At 36.6% G+C, this 12545-nt stretch overlaps 1 protein-coding gene across 7 annotated transcripts in view; it reads right to left on the reverse strand.

Annotated features, from left to right (window-relative positions):
- eIF4G1 (eukaryotic translation initiation factor 4G1) overlaps window positions 1-12545 on the reverse strand; it is a 249513-nt gene that overhangs the window by 179289 nt on the left and 57679 nt on the right. The gene's annotated exons all lie outside the window — the stretch shown is intronic.

Consider the following 12545-nt stretch of genomic DNA (forward strand, 5'->3'; position numbering starts at 1 on the left):
AAATTTCGGTAAACAATTCATGACGTCGTAATTATCGAACAAGTATCTTAGGTCATGCGAGTTTCTGGTGTGTTTGCAAGTTTCTTGGGATTCTCCCGTCTTTTCCCACATTTTCATTCCATCAATCTTTTCATAATTACTATTCATCCAGCTCTCCCCGCTGATCTAGGAGCTAACATGCATCTTTGGTATACGAGGTGTCGTGTTCAATTCCAGGTCAGAGAGAACTGAAAGCATTAGGTGGTTTTTAGATTCCACCTTAACTAGGTTCACGTCTCAACTAACCAAGTTGCTCAAAATGGACGCTAAATTTTAATGAACAATTTAAAACCTTAATCATCCATCTCCTTTAGCATAATGCCCATAATCGTGGGGTTTCCTATTTCATTTTTCGAATTTTTGTCCTATGTGAAAAGTCTTTTAACAGAAAATTAGTTGGTTTAATAACTAAGTAAAAAGCTTTACAAAATTTGTGTATACTTTGTCGTTACAGTTATTTGCAAAACAATAATATGACGTGGGGGAATGTAATTATTAACGTCAATAATTGAAACATGAAAATACACGTTTTGGCTATTATTGGCTCCATGAAAGAGTTGCCAACTTATACAAGTGATTAATTTTTTTTTACAGAGAGTTTCAAACTAATATTGTAAATAACGCACGTGCTTACCAAGCGATCGGAAGTTAATCTGACCATCGACCTTCAATAATACAGACACGTTGCGCACACAGGAGGTTTAGGATCTATGACACTCCCAACCGTTCCAACATTAGTTGCCACGTGAACCCGTTCCTCACACCTTAAAACCACCTCTGCACCCACAAAAGGTTATGCTCTCTGTATAATTCAATTGTCAGCAAATGGCACAAAAAATCAATTACGAGCACCTTCAATCAGGTCAGACCACCTCTGCTGACTTCTAGTCTCAGCAACTGGAAAGGAAACACTGTGCACTGCGGAAGGAGAAGCCGGCATTGGTGAATCGCAAGGGTGCGCTGTTTCTGCACGAACATATCAAGCCACATATGGCAAAGAGGAACCGAGAGGCCCTTCAGCAAGTTGGCTGGGAGATACTTTGCCATGCACCATATTCACCGGATCTTGCGATAACAGACTACAACCTGTTGCACTTCCTCGACAACCACCTCAGTGCGAGATCCTTCGCAAGTGAGGGAGATCTCTAGAACGCACTCACTGACTTCTTTGCATCCACGATCGCAGTTTTATCACCAGAATATAGTGCAACTGCAGGAACGCTGGCAAAGGTGTTGAATGCTGATTGAGATTTCGAAACCTAAAAACTTCAAAACATTTACGCCTGAGATCACATTCCTTCTTGGGGTGATATGGCTTGGAACATATCAATTTGTTAATCTCGATATGAACTGTTTAGGTGGATTTGGACTATTTTGCATATAAATTTCATTAAGTATGTACTAGTATTAAAGATAGACTGTTCTTTTCTGCGTAAAATGTTTCTATCTCGTATTCATCGCAAGCCCCTACAAAGCAAAAATCAGCGCATGTCGTCAAACTGAAAATAGCTGCCATCGGAGTTGAGAAACTATAAATAAATAAATAAATAATTGTTTTTGGATTCCGTAGTCGTATAGGAATCCACAAAAAAAAAAAAAAATCACTTTAATATGAAATGATCAAGCAACTTTTTTCTAGTACACTTGATATGGATTGAAGCCTAACAATATTCTACATCAAACAAGTTTCCCCTTTTGTTTCAATATTCAATCCTCACTAATATCCAACCTCACACATTTCCCGTCTTTCCAATTACTTGCGTAGTTTTAACGTTTATATTTACATTTATTCCTTACTTGCATTAGATTACTTCAATATTTTTACATTAAGAATTGATATCCTCATCTGAAATCTTGAATACACTGTCTTGGATTTCTTCATCTGCGTGTTAATGTTTTTTTCATTGGTTCGCGTAACTCGAAATCATTTCAGCACTGCAGTATTTTTTCCACTCTCCTATGAGAAACTATTTTCATCGACGGGATTTACTCCTTTGAAACTGACTGACAGCTGCTTCAAATTATTTAAATTACCTTTACGGTTCAAGACTTCTATAACACAAATGTCAGAACTACTATCTTCATACAATTATTGTTTATTAGAAACGGACCATGAACAAAAGTATAAATTTAGTATGTACACCACATTGTTGCCATATTCACGAAACCTTACGATGCAACTAAATCCACGTAAACTCTGTGTGTTGTGACATTCATGTCAGCTTTACACTTACAAGTTTCTCTTCATTTTTCAAATGTCAAATGTCAATGCTTCGAAATATGGCAATATTATTGAGCAATCAATACATTTTATATAATAAATATTCTCTACCAAACTGGCTACAATAACCAACATGAGTATAATGACAATCGACATTCAACACACAGAACTGACTCTCATGAAGTTGAAAACAATAAAAACTAATAATATTCTGACTCACTTTCACAGTTTCACTGTGCACAGTTTGAACTTTAATCCAGCGAATGCTCTTTATCATCGTGTAAGGTAACTTTTTTTTTTAATCTTTAACGTTCTGCCCTTTACGCTAAATGGAACAATAAGAAGTAATTGATAATCATGAAATGATACATGATGGAACAAAACGTAACACCCATGCTCAGAGCGGGATTCGAACCCACAAACTTTAGACAACGAGGCATGTTAGCCAGCCACATTTGCTGATTTTTTTTATATAGAATCGAATAAGCACTACCGGTGTCGATGTAGCCTGATCGGGAAGCACGTTGTTCTTATATTGCAATGATGGCGCCTAAACTCTATACACTACCACCCTAAACCGCCATCTACATGCTAACTACTTGCAAAGCTCTTCGAGGGAATTATTTGATTCAAATTGTGATGCTGATGTTCAAAACTGATCTGAATTCTTACTATTTCTCGTCATAAAAACAACGGATAGTTATTTGCAGTGGCGGGTCTTCACGGAAGTCGCATCACTATATACAGAGAGAAAACCTTACCTAATGTTAATCATATTTGTCAATGCATTAATTTACACGATGGCTTATGTAAGGTAGCTGACTTTGGTATGTGGAAACAAATTCAAAGACTGAATTACAAGCTGCTTTTTTTTCCTTTTTTTTTTTTTTTTTTTTTTTAACAGATAAAGAATTCTTAAGTTAATCATAATTGAGTTTTGAAATATCCGAGGTTTCCTTTCACCGTCCGTTAGAAATTAAATTGAAGAGTAACGAATTAAAAGTACAATCACGGACAAAATTTAATACAGAAGTAACGTAGTCTGACACACCCCCTACCACAAAATCTGGCAAATCGTGCAACAGAAAAAAAAGATGAAAAATATTATATATAAATAACGTGAGCCAACACATTAAGTAGAAAATGACATACTACAAAATTGAAAGAAATATCGCAAATAAATGAAATCTAACAACCGTGACAATATTATGTGTTCCCTGTTTGACTGGACTTTTGTAGTCCTTTTTAGCACTGAGGCTACGTACGGTTTAAGGTGGAATTCGAACCATTGTACTGGGTTCAAATTTCAAGGCTACCTACCGGAGGTCGAACCCAACACCCTGCGCATCAAAGGCGAACGCATGTTAACCAGTTGACAAGAGGGAAGACTAATATACCCGTATCTGCTATGTCAACTAATATAAGTGTGGAATGAAATTTTCCACACTAATTTGTACCAAGTAACGTTGTTTAACCGATTTTTTAAAATTGCTTTGAATTCAAACATTCATTCAGTGTGGACCGTTTACACATTCTTACCAAATATCAAATCGGATTAACATCATTAGTTCCTACCATGTATATTTAACTTCAAAGTAACAGCAGCACCTTTCAGCAGTGAGCATTTTGCCCAATATAATCTGCTTATTCAAGCACAGACGCCCTTTTAACAGGACACTAATATATTTCAATTGCAAATAAACACATTGAACAGAATACAATCACCTACAAAGAATGAAAAAAGAAAAACGTGCTGTCGTAAGGTCACAGTCTCTGGCATCATTTCCCACTCTGTGGTCCGAAGAACACTAATTTCACTAAACTTTATCACATTGTGTTGCTCAACCCTGGGATATTTGTAACGTACATTACCTAGGTTTCAACCAATTGAAAACAGAATACCAAAAATAAAGAAATAACGAATCTACCAACCAAGACAAAGATATAATGCAGGATACACTTCAACATTAAGAACTTAGGCTACTAATATGAAAGTAACACCTGGTTCACCATTTATTTGGATGAATAAACTAAGTCCTCAAAAACGAAAACTATTCTTGACGAGGAGTAAAATTTGGCAAGGGCCTATCCTCTTAACGAAAAAATGAAATCGTTGAGTTTTACGTCCCACGATTATGCCGGTTAGACTAAAGGAAATGGTGATGAGTAATGAATGAAATGGTGGAATGAAGCAAGTGGGAGGAAACAGGAGAGCCCCGAGAAAACCCACGCACACGGTGTTTGTCCACCACAAAGTTCACTTGGCGGGGGCTGGGATCGAACCCGAAACCTCAAGCACCAGAGGTGAACGCTCTACCACTGAGCCTCCTCCTAACGACTTATATTTTCTACTCTTTGTAATGAAATGAAAAGTGACAAGACCCTACTTGTATATTACACTCAGAAATTCACTTGCCACTTCAGGATAAGGTTCTGACGCAGTTGTTTGAGTTTCGTAACGACGTACGGTTGTTCTTCATTAATTTTGAGTTTACACAAATTTAAATGATTTCTTGTGATTTTACCTCTTGCTTATTTGGTGGACATGTTTAGCATATTGAATACTTTCAACTCGAGGCTTCAAGGTACAAAACATGTCACTGTTTTCTATGCCAGACGGGATACGGGGAAGAAGTTAAATATGTGGTTCAACCGTTTGGAGAAAGGAAAATGCGATTCCTTTCATATTGATTTATTTGTACAGTCCCTTCCTAGTGATGTAACAAAGTACGATTGAACATTTGAAATTAATGACGTCTCACCAACATCTTTTATTTCCGAGCTGCCCTTTAATAATTTTAGGAATGATCCAAAAAATGGATCAAAAGATAGAGATCTTGGCAAAGAATTTCAGGAATGATTTTAAAAAATGCATCAAAATATTGCTATCTTGGCCAATATTAGTTTTTGGATCAGGAGCTACAAAATTTTTGAAGAGATCACTAATCAAAGTTCTCATATTTTCTATGGAAATAAGCATTTCATACCGAGTTCAGTGATAGTTAAGATTTGGCTACACTATATGTAGTTCTCCAGACATAAGGCGTACACAAAATAATTTTTTGAACCACGAAATCGAGTTTTCGTATTTTCTACGGAATAAGTACATCATACTGAGTTAAGTGATAGTTGAGTTTGACTACACTGTATGTAGTTCTCCAGATACAAGGCGTACAAGAAAATTTTTGATCGAAATATATTGGATCTTTTGATTTTAAAAAATGGCTAAAAATTCTACTTCAAGACTCAGAACATGGACAGATACAAGTCAAATTTTTGATCCAGAAATACCTACTTAAGTTGGAAGTCTTTATATATAATTAAAAAAAAAAAAAAACATCAACCATCACATTAGGCAAGTGTTGAATTCATAATATTAAGCCTAACTAGTATCATAGTATTTCTCCTCATATCTCAGTTTATGGCAATGTTACATAGTCATAAATGACACATTTAGTGTTGTCACTTCATTTTTATATACAGGGTGTTTCAAAGCAACGCCGACGACGTTTGGGAGGTGATTCGTGACACCAAAATAAGACAAAAAGTATAGACCAACCTGGGTGTACAAATGCTTCCTTTCAGAGTTATAGTCTGCCGAAAACATTGGGGGGGGGGGGAATCTTTAAAGGTCCAAAGTTCCAAAACTATGGGACCTACCGTAGTCGGGTCAAGACTTCAATTAGGAACGTAACATGTGCGCTATTCAAAAATCTATGTTTAAGAATCCTAAAGTACTCACGCAACAATTTTTATACAGGGAGTTTGGTTACGGGAATATAATTTGAAGTAATCACCAACTCCCTCTATAAAAATTGGTGCGGAAGTACCGCAGGATTCTGAAACATGGACATTTGGATAGGACATATATAAGTCCCTAAGTGAAATCTTAAGCCGACCAAGGTAGATCCCATAGTTTTGGAGCTATGGTCCTTTAAAGACCATTTTTTCATGTTTTCGGCAGCCTATAATTTCGAAAGGAAACATTTGTGCACCCAAGTTGGTCTATAGCTTTTGTCTTGTCAGGAATCAGCTCCCAAACGTTGTCGGTGTTGTTTTAAAACACCCTGTATAAAAAATATTACAAAAGATCATTTTTGATATCATGAGGGCCATGGAGAGTTGCAAGTTACTACAAGGGGTCCGCGATGTCAGAAAGACTGGGAAACGCTGCTCTATGATTTTTCTGAATACAAGCTTCAATTCTCCTATATGCTGTAACTGTGGAAACATAAGTACTTTATCGTCCTTCTAAATCAGCACACACTATCGTTTGCTACTATGTACAGTTGAGACCGCATAATGAGTCATCAAGCAAACGTTGTGTCACTGATATGTCCAAGACCACATAAATTTATCTTCCGAATGAACAAGATCACTTCGATTAGTGTTCAGCAAGTCCTGGGAATTGCATTCTCTCCAGGTCACAGAAAACTCAAAGTTGATTGACTAGTCTAAAATTCCACAAAAATGTTTAAGTGGGAAGGTGAAAAATGTTTGAATAAAAGCATTGTCCAAATTAGCATTTACTATGTATAGTGTGTAAAAGTGTGTCTTCCAGTGTTTTATTATTATTTATATTAACGGAGGTATTTGAAACTGACAAGACCAATAGACAAATGTTGGAGGAAATAGTCAAAAGAAGTTGTCTTAATACAAAATTGTTCACTTGAAAAAGAAGCAAAAAATCTGTATCAGGCAACAATGGCCTTTCAGAGACATCAGTTACAAGCGCGGGTTTTTCTACACCCCACCAGCACCCTCGAACTTCGATGGACATTCAAAGAAACTTTCATTCTTTTAAAAAAAAAAAAAAAAAAAAAAAAAGGACATGCAACACCCATCATCTGGACTTCTCTTCTTTCAGTTTACCTCCGAAGGAAAAGCTAAAGATAAAGTGTGTCGCCCTGATTCTTGGAAACAAGCAGAAGGTAATCCAATGGAATGTTGAACAAGACCACGTGTAACCCTCGCCGGCGGCAGTTTCTCCCGTTTCAATGAGGAAATAGAAACTATTCAGGGGTAACACATTTTAATTCTGGTTATCAGAGTGAATATAGTTCCGAATGCGATTATTTACGACTGTTCGCCGTAGTTTTCGAGATTATGAAAAGGATCAGAAATACACACTGGAAAACTTTTATCAAGAAGAAAGCAAAGATATTTACATATCTAACTCACATTTCAAATATTATGTTAAAAAAAAAAAAACATGTATTTTTAAAAATATAAAATTTAGTTTTCTATTAGATTCCTAACTGCCAATTCAAACAATTATTTCGATTTTATCATGTGGAAAATGGAAAAGATAGGCAGGCATTGGAGAAGTTGCTAAAGAGTTAAATTTTTTTTTTTTTTTTAATGGCCTTTAGGACAGGATGGAATAGGATGTAGGAGTAGTCGACCAGGGTCTTTGCTATGATACCATCCAGGCATTCGCCTAGTGAAACAGGATGGTCGTCATTGAGTTCGAACCTACGTTCCTCCCGAGTCAAGTTCCATACTAGAGTCATTGAACCATGGGGATTGATACGTTGGGTGCTGGATGATAAAGACAAGAAAAAAAAAATGAAATCTGAGATTTACGACCCACGGTTATGCCGGTTAGGCTAAAGGAGACTGTGATGATGAGTAATGAATGAAATAGTGGAATGAAGAAAGTGGGAGGAAACGGAAGAATCCCGAAGAAACCCACGCACACGCTGTTTGTCCACCACAAAGTTCACTTGACGGGGGCTGGGATCGAACCAGGGTCCCCAAGCACCAATGACAAAGAGCAAATCAAACTTGGCCATACCGAATAAATCGAACTACAGTTTGTCAACATTAGTTTGATAGTAGAGGTGTCCAGAGCTTATATTTTGGACACAGGACTGTCCTCTTTACTCAGGTTCTTCTTGATTTACGAAGCAAATGCTGAGAAGGTGTATAAAATGAAACTTAGGGTTACATACTTTCAGCTGTTCCATACTTTCCTCTGTAATGTTGTAGCTAGACCAACTTAAGTGGGGGTCATGCATTAACGTGGGGGATCCTTGTAGAAATACAAATATCTGACCCCCTTGTGCTTATTAGAGGAAGAAAGACCGATGTCTGATTTCCAACTCTAACCCGCTACCTTCCCCTTTGTGCATTAGGTGGTGTAGCAGCTTAGTGCAAATCTACTTTCCTAATACAAACCAGTGATGCGCGTCTACGTTTACATGTACACAATAGGTAGAATATTTTCGGCGTAGACATGTAGACAATAACGTACACTATAATGGCTGCCTGAACTGGGACCTCTATTGTTAATACCAGAGAAGGTACGGTGGTTCAATGGTAGAGAGCTTACTGGTGTTCAAACAAACAGTCTTTAAATGGCAAAAAAAAAGGCAATAAGAGTGTTAAAGGGACTACGTGATAATGACTCTTGCAGACCTTTCTTTAAAGAGATGCAATTCATGACAGTGCCCTCAATGTATATCTATAGCTGTCTCATGTATATTAAAGAAAACTTGGAAAATATCAGCACCCGAAATAAAATTCATTACTATAACACAAGATACGGAGACGACCTAGATACACCATATTTCAGGTTAAGTAAAACACAAAAGAGTTATAAATACACTGAGATAAAGATGTATAATCTACTTACAGAAATTCGTTTTGTGTGTAATAGAAACTTTGAGAAACACTGTAAATCTTGGCTCATTGAAACAGCTGTGTATAGCGTTTTAGAATTTGAGAAAGAATTAAAAAATAAAAAGTGACTAGTTATGTACCTATATATTCAATGTATAGTTATATTTTGTATACTCTCTTGACGTTGTCTATTGCAACAATTGTTTAACGACAATAAAAAAATAATAAAAAAATACTCTACTGTAAGATATCCCAGGCCATGGAAGTTTAGATTCATGAGGTATCTGGATTCTTCCACATTTTCAATCCAACAATTCTTTCATAACATTTCACTTTATTATTCATCCATTTCATTAAGCCTAAAGGCAAAACTGCAAATCTATCAAGAATACAAGAAGATCGGTGTGTCGCAGGTCGCAATTCGGGTTCGAAATCACCTCACCTTTCCTTTTACCCTCCCTTACAGGTTCGGCCGGGACAAAATACGACAGATGATTGAAGTGTGCTACTGAAAAGTAGTTAACCAACTAGCTATGTTAAAACATTCTACTTAACTGACCAAAGAAAAGCGAACGCTGTCACGTGTATTGATGTTTGAATTCATTATATCAAAAATTGAATATAAATTTGATTCTGCTCACTGATGCTTTTGTTTCAACAGGGTGTCTACTGGAATACCAGAAAGTAAATTCATGACTTTTTCATGACTTTTCATGACCTTTTTGTTCAAATTTTCATGACCATGGCTATGAAAATTTATCATTAGTAATAATAAACCCCTACCATCAGTGGTGCATCGGAACTATGCGGGTTACTAGTCTTAAATATCACTTATTGTGAATCTTAAAGAAAGAATCTAAAATTCTGCCGCCTTGTGCTCGAGCACAGAATAGCACTTATCTAAATACGGGCCTGCTCTTACCAGTTAATCACTCTATACTGTATTTGAAGTTTTAATTCTGAGTATAAATTATCTATCTAGCAGAAATTTGTCTAAAATTAAGCACTCAGAGAACTGTCCAAAGACAAAACAAATTATAAAAGAAATTAGTTTAAAAAAAATAGATCATCAAATTTAAAATCTGCAAACTCATACGAATAATATTTGCATAAGTCTAAAGGCCCAAAAATACACAATTTACATTTCTTAGAAGTAAAGAAATAGCAGATCACAAAGTTGGACAGTAAAAAGTTGTTACTATATTACAGAGACTAGAAGATGAAATGGGGAGCAGCTAGGAAGACAGTAAAGTACCAGTTAGCCAGCACTAACTGGCGGGGGAAATTCTCACAATTACTGACCTGATACAACTGTTTCAGTACATGCAGTATGAGGTATAAAAGTATGAAGTATAAAAATATACTCTGAGATTTCAGATTTTCATGACCAGTTGGGTAAATAAAGGACTTTTTCATGACTTTCATGACCACTAAGCAAAATATATGACTTTTTCATGACTTTCATGACCAGTAGACACCCTGTTCAAGCTCGAAATATTCTTATTTACCCTCGGTACCAATATCTGCTGACAATACATCTGTGTATTAATGAAGGTGTCTTCGCCTGCTTTTCGTAATTTCTTACATCCAATTCATGGAATGTGCAAGTTCTGAAAAGTTATAGAATTGTATCAAGAAAGAAAAATACACAAAAACACGAGCAGGCGCGAACCCAGAATTTTTTGTTGAGAGGGGGAGCATTATTACAAGTTACTACGTCTATGCAGTATTAAACGAGTATTATTCTGTACACGAAAAGACGATATGTAAAATACATCCACCTATATTTTTAGAAAACTGACAGAACTAGATTGTTTTTTGTTTTCATAAGAGAAAATTAAATGAAATCTTTGAGTTGTACGTCCCACGGTTATGCCGGTTAGGCTAAAGGAGACGGTGATTATGAGAAATGAATGAAATGGTGGAATGAAGAAAGTGGGAGGAAACGGGAGAACCCCGAGAAAACCCACGCACACGGTGTTTGTCCACCACAAAGTTCACTTGGCGGGAGCAGGGTTTGAACCCGGGACCCCAAGCACCAGAGGTGAACGCTCTACCACTGAGCCACCGCGGCCCCTGTTTTCATAAGAGAAAGAGTACAGATGAAGTGTAAGATCAAATTTTCATACTACATTGATCATTTCTTAAACTAGTTTCATTCAGAAAATATACAAATGTATGTTGGGTTAGAAAGTTTTGGGGAAAGGGTCCGTATCCGATGACCCCATGAGTGCGCAATTGCACACGAGGAAAACAAACTACGCTGCAGATTTGATACCTGAAACTGTCTGCACAGGAACCCGTAGTGATTCTCTACTTAAGCGTACAAATTATTTTGCAGGAAATGTGACGTCACATATACCATAAAGATTTTCTCAGAATGCTCATGTGTTTTGAGTTTCTTAGCAGTGTGTCATTGTGACGTAAGAGTTTGTATACAACCACATTCGAAAGCGGATTCCTTCTGATAAAATGTACTTGATCACTATCAAATAACATATTAGCGACTATTTGATCATTCTTAAATAATTACCTTCCTTAAAGTCTGTAAATTTACCAAGAGCGGCCAATCAGCTGCAAAGTGAAAGAAATTTTTCACAGGGAATTAATTTCTGAACGAATATGTTTATAACAGTACCGCATGCTCCATCTTTTGAATATACCAACACAACATAGATTACAAACGTGTATTTTCTAGTTCCTGGTTCCGAACCGCTGTTTTATTACCATTCACTGCCTAGCCTTGGAATTACTACAAGTTTCATTTTGCAATTTTCAAATTTATTATTAATAGCATTAAAGAACTCGTTAACAAACCTAAAACGCAGGTTATAAAGACACTGGTTTGTGCATACGTACAAAACGGTACAAATAACTTTAGTCGCTTTCAGTCTACACTGAATTAAACAGCTAAATTGTTACTTTCATTGACAAAATTACTTATACAAAAAATATTTCTGAATGATAGTCCAATAGAATTGAAGACGAAATAATGACAATATGGGCAGCAAGCCTTCTACAACACAATTTCGCAAATTCAAGATTCTTTTCCCACATGCTTTTACGCAATGACGGAAATACTTCCTTGAACTACGCCACTGATTTGACCTAAATATCCAGCAGCATGACCAAGTTATGCATGTGACCTATGCACATTCTTCACATTCTCTAATCGCCTGGCAGGGCCTATCAGGTGAAGAAAATTTTCAAAGTTTTAAGGTTATTTTTCCGCAATCTTTCAATTGTACAATACGAATAAAGGAAAGATGTGAGGAATTAGGTTCCGTTCTACCATTTTGTTCGTAACTGTCACGGTTGACGGTGGTCACGTCCTCCACAACGGGATACCTCCAGTCCTTCCTTTCCCCCTCCCAAACTGGCAACCTTGCCATTTGTTCCCCTTCCCTCGCATGCCACGTCACGAATCATAGCACGGAAGCTTCAGGCACAAATTTCCGGATCTTAATTCTTGAAACGGTCCACAATCTTAAAGGCTAATATAAGATGCTTTTCCCGCCACTTTCATCTTATTTTGAAAAATGGTCCATTTTAATATTTTACAGTACTTCAATAAAGCAATCCACAAATAATAACAGCACATAGCGAAGAAACTGCTTCGATTGTAAGAACTGTCATTCGCATTGATCTTATCTAATGATAG

The sequence above is a fragment of the Thermobia domestica genome, chromosome 13 (genome assembly GCF_964235325.1).
Source record: "Thermobia domestica chromosome 13, izTheDome1.hap1.1, whole genome shotgun sequence".
Classification (NCBI taxonomy): domain Eukaryota; kingdom Metazoa; phylum Arthropoda; class Insecta; order Zygentoma; family Lepismatidae; genus Thermobia; species Thermobia domestica.